The sequence below is a fragment of the Arachis ipaensis genome, chromosome B06 (genome assembly GCF_000816755.2).
Source record: "Arachis ipaensis cultivar K30076 chromosome B06, Araip1.1, whole genome shotgun sequence".
In the NCBI taxonomy this organism is placed as follows: Eukaryota; Viridiplantae; Streptophyta; class Magnoliopsida; order Fabales; family Fabaceae; genus Arachis; species Arachis ipaensis.
This window is the reverse complement of record NC_029790.2, coordinates 111,830,805-111,836,353: the sequence shown is the minus strand read 5'-3', so window position 1 is coordinate 111,836,353 and position 5,549 is coordinate 111,830,805. Positions and strand designations below refer to the sequence as shown.

The 5,549-nt window shown below is 33.0% G+C and overlaps 1 long non-coding RNA gene across 1 annotated transcript; it reads right to left on the bottom strand.

Annotated features, from left to right (window-relative positions):
* LOC107648385 lies at window positions 715–3,767 on the bottom strand. Its single transcript, XR_001621907.2, has 4 exons — window positions 3,509–3,767; window positions 3,363–3,416; window positions 3,129–3,285; window positions 715–990 (listed from the first exon to the last, which is right to left on the bottom strand). It is a non-coding gene; the product is annotated as an uncharacterized LOC107648385 (long non-coding RNA).

Sequence of the window (5,549 nt, the reverse complement as noted above, 5' to 3'; positions counted from 1 at the left end):
ATAGAAAAATTAATGTAGGTAATATTCTTTAATATTTTAGTTTATATTAACTTATATCTTTTGAATAATTTTTTTTTCAAATGTAACCTCTTTAAAACAAACATTTTAATTAAACTAAAAAGTTAACTATTTTAGATTTATGAAATTAATTATTCAAAATATTTTATTAGTATGTCTTTCATTTTTTGGACATGTTTCATAGATCTATTTAATTTTTTTTCTTAATCTCTGTGAAAAGGAGCTCATATCTATTAACATATAACAAAATTTTTCACACGTTTATGAATTGAGTGATTAATATCTTTTAAAAATATTAATGTTTAAACTAATTACATAACATAAGTATATAAAATTTAGAGTTGTTAAAACTAATTTGTATATTTTTAATGTTTTTTTATTCAAATGAAATTTTTTTAGCATATTTTAACAAATTTTAAGAAAGAAAGAAAACAGATTAATGGTATGCTGTAACACCCTATTACACAGAGTTTTATGCTTAAGTCGTAGAATAGAGGTAATGTGGTGTTACGACCTCTAGACAGCAAAATAAATACATAATAGAAAATAAGATAATATACTAGGAGCCTTAAAACAAAATGGGTAAGCAAAAATCGCAAAAGAAAAAGCGCAACGCTCAAAGAAAATGATTACTTGCGCGCTAAGAAACCTAATAAAAACATGGTAAAGATAAGCAAAAGAATAAGGAACGGCCAAGGAAACAGCATAACTAGCCCCTGACTCAGCCTGCGAAGCTAAGGCTGGCCGGAGGATATATATATATATAAACATACTTAAGTATCCCCAAAATACACTAAAACATCAAAGTAAACTCCTATCTCTCCCTAATCCTCTAAGATGAGCAGCATACATAAGTTACTTGTATAAGCTAAACAAATATATACATATATACAACCAAAAACCAAAATACACCCAAGGACTACTTCGCTTCCCAAGATCCAGACGCCTAGCGAGGAGCCTCTCGACCTGCATCTGAAAAACAACAATACAATATGGAATGAGAACCGGAGGTTCTTAACATGGTAAAAGTGCCACACGCATAAGAAATACGGTCCTGAGAATGCCATAGCCAATCCTAGAACTCCGTTATTCAATTATCCAACTTAAGTACTAAACAGAAGCCATAAACAGGGGCAGTTATTCTAAATCTACCTAACTTACTCAAATTCAATCCTAATCTAACACCCAACCGTTTCTCCATTTCCTCCATTTTCTCCATCAACCATAATGCAACAGAAACAAGCAACCAACAAGTTCATGCACAAGTAATGAGCAGATAGTATAAATAGCAAGTATAACAGATAGCAGGTGATATATATCAATTAGGCATACCCAGGAAATGCATAGCAATCAAAACAAACAAATGCATATGATGCATGCCTGTCCTATGTCTGATGGGACCCATCTGTCGGTTATCCAGCCAACCCGACAAGTCCGAAAACCTTAGACTGTCCCCCTCGCGTATCCCCAAGAGTCTATGCATAGAGTTCACATTCAATTATCATATAAATCACTCAATGGGGGTTATCCATACCCGGGAATTTATACGTGCCCGGTCACCCTTACGATGTAGGGTTAACAGAGTATCGAGAATCAACCTAGAACACGTGGTGGCGAGCCACGGTTTTTACCCAAGAAAACTCGTATCTCAAATATCATCATTCATAAGCCATTTCATAGTCATAATCATTATTTAATCATTCATCAAGCCATGGCATGTTAACTCCTTTTATTAACAACCTCCATTTTCACATTTTTCATCATCATTCCCTTATAATTCATCTTGATTACCCTTTCCGGGTCCTGACCAAACTATTTATCAAACTCTTCTCAACCTTCTTAATATCGAATAATCTTAAAATCAACCCAACCCTAACATTAAATCAATCACATCACAAGAAGATTAAACTTTAACTTCTCGAACCCATGACTATCACTAAGACATCCTCGACACTCTATTTTCTTTTCTGTTTTTAATATAACAAATGAACTCGAAATTGTGCAAAATTTATGTCCAGGCATTTATCTTGAAATAAGCTTTCTAACAAACTAAAGATCATAATTTTTTGATTTCTCTAGCCTCAGAAATAAAGGAAAAACTGTGACTGCTCTGCAGTGCATAAAACTAGAAAAATAGTAGCAGCATGTGATATTCAAAATTCAATATAAAATCCAAGTTAAATCCAATGACTTTAAAAATTAATGTAGTTAAACTTTACTCATACAAGTTTCTTTCTCAATTGGTTCTGAGTTAATACCATTTTTAATGAAGTTACATTACCTGGAAGTTAAGTAAAAATGAGTCAAAATCTGTTTTAGAAACCAACAAGCTTAGTACCTTTCAATTTGAAGAACTTTTATTACAAAACTCCAATTAAGCTAAATTTTTATTTGGAAACTTATAGCTCATCCAGAAACAAGTTTTTCTTGGTTGCAACCCAATTGCTATTCAATTCTAAGAGCTACAAGCATTGGAAGTTGATGCATAGCTTGCTGAAATCTGTTTCTTTTCAGCTTTGACCACCAATATTCAAAAATTCACAACTCCCAATCCTCAACTCTTAAAATTCTGAAGTTTTAGAACAATAAAGAAAGTTAATCAAATTTTATAGCAAAATTGGTTTTGCTCCAAAACTCAACTCGTAGAAGTCGCAGCAAGACAAACAAGTTGCTGCCCTGTTTGACCATTTCTGCTGCAGGACAGATTTAACAACCTAACTTTAAAAATTTGCCATAAATTGTATATTTAACAAAAAGGTCCCAAATTTTTCAGTTTAGTTCCTTATATTCCCAAGTTTAGTCCAAACTTAGTCTCATGTAATTCCGATCATTACATAATTAGTTACAGCATATGCAATACCACCATAACACAACTCTACATCCTTGTTAACAAACACCAATCCTAATCCATCATAAATAAATATAAGAGCACACCATTAATAACTTCCACACCTCATAATTCTGATATATATATCCACCAATAAATCTATTCCAACAACATTACAAGGCTAATCATTAAATACAACAAATAACTCAACTTATCCTATGGTTCCTCTAACCTAAGTTTTCACAATACCGTAAATATTAAATGTGCGAAACTTAAACCATACCTTGGCCGATCACTTAATTCACCCAAGGAAACCTCTCAACACAAAATCACAACCCCTCCAAGCTCAATCAAACAGCCCCAAAGCAAGTCTTGTCACCAACAAAGCTCCAAGTAATCCAAATTCAAGTCCAATGCATGAAGACCCTCTTAAACTACACCTAATACACATATATATGTTCCAATTCAGTTTTCTATTACCAAAAACAAGATTGAGCTAGGGTTAGGGTGTTCTTACCATACCCATATGCTCAATAGCTTGAGCCCACAAGTTCCAGAAGCTAACTTGATCCTAGAACATAGAAATTGGACAAGATTCACCATAGGTTTTCAAGTTTACCAAAGAAAGAGGAATAGGGATTCTGAACTTAATAGGAGGCTTACCAGTGAAATTATTCAGATAGAAAGGTAGAGCTCGACGCGCTGAGCGCGTGGCCGCGAACGGTGCGGCGATCGGAGCCCGGACGGAGGAGTTATGGTGGTGAGAAGGAAAGGTGAGGGTTAGGTTTCTTCTCCTCCCCCCTTGCTGTTTGTGTCGTGACTTTAGTGAAATGGAGAAGATGAAGCTGCTGCTTCATTTATGTTAGCGGTCCGGTTGGACCAACGGGTCCGATTTGCGTCCCAGTTCAACCGGTTCGGCCTTTCCGGTCCGATTCTGGGCCAAATTTTCGAAATTGGTATCAAAATTCTCGTTTCGACAAGCTCTATCCTATTTTGATATTAGTTTTGCATTTTTATCTTTCCTAATAAAAATTCAATTTATTAGCTAATAATTTACCGATTTTAGCGGGGTTTACATATGCACCATTAATTCAACATCCATTTCTGGTATCCATAAAGAAAGAAAGGAAGAAAAGTAAAGGTTCAAAATGAGACATTGCCATTAATTCCTCCTCAAATTCACATAAACAGATATACAAACTTTTTATGAGCAAATTAATTATCACAAAGTAATCATGTATAGTCATAACATTGTTGCACATATATTGTTAAAGAAAGTCAAAGCAACAACCAAAGCTTTTTAAAGAAAAGAAAGCCAAAGCACAACCAAACCTTTATGAGGGGGATTGTGTATCTTTCCTAATATAATGTTAATAAATCAATGAAAATATTTACCAACTCTGAGTTGAGGGAGATTGTGATCATACTGTTTAGATTTACTTCAACTATAGCACCGCCCATGAAGAAAATCCTTTTATCAATACTTCTACTGTTTAAGTTTCGATCCATAATGACATTAACACCTGCAGCAATACAGGCAGTGGCAACTGAGATAGATGCTTCAATTATTGCACAAATTAATTACAAAATTTAGAGAATAATATACCTTTCGCTCTTGTTTCTTTTTTTAAGCGTGCAACAGAGTCTTCTGTCTTATAATTGACGACAACATTAGCTCCAAGATCCTCACAGGCAGATAGTCTTTCTTCTCTGCCTGAAATTCAATACTTGATTTAGACAAAACTATTCACGTTAACTATAGTGTTTGTTCTAATCTGGTCAATTCTGTCCTCTTGGAATGCAAAGCAATTAGAGTTTGTAAACAGACTACTGCCCAAAAGAAAAAGTATAATGTTCACTTAAAAATTTTGCATTATAGTAATAAAAGTAGCTTCACAAAAGAAAACTTACGCATTTATAAATATGAAAAAGAGAAAGCTATTAGATCACAATTTCATATTGAGCATCGTGTTTTCATAAATATGGACAACTAAGATTATATTTAGCGATCATCTATGTATATATCTTAAGAGAAATTAAACCATCTTTTCTATCATCACCATTACTGCCATTTAAAATGATGGACAATTTTAAAAAGTGAAACACAGAAGAATTGAAAATTGACAAAGAGAGTTTGTATGTATTCTATCAATTAGTCCTCTAAAATCAGCATTAATCCATGTAATGATTAAAATGTTATACTATGTCAAATCATAATACAATGCTTCTGCAAACTATCCCTGGCTATGATGTCTTTGAAACTGTCATAATATAAAGCAATTCACTACTAATTACTATCTCGGTATATTTTCTTTGAATGCAAAAAATTATGTAAGAAAAATTATGCCTACAATCATGTAAGAAATTATTACTTTAGTAGCAAATATATTCTAGAGCAAAAATGTTAAATTGATTATGCAAACGTTTCTTCTATATTGAAGGAAATTCTTAGCTTATGTAGTAGTATTATACCGTGTGAAGTTGAAAACCAAAACCATGAGTAAATTTAGGTAATATATCTACATGAGTTTTTAGAAGGCATATCTCAAGCACAACCTGACGCGAACCAAATAAATAAAGAAAACTGAACATAGCCAAACAGGGTATCATATTTTAGTTATGAAGGCTAAACTTCTTAATATAATCTAATTAAACATAATAATACAAAGACCGAACACACTTGTGTTGTATATAAGAGATGAAA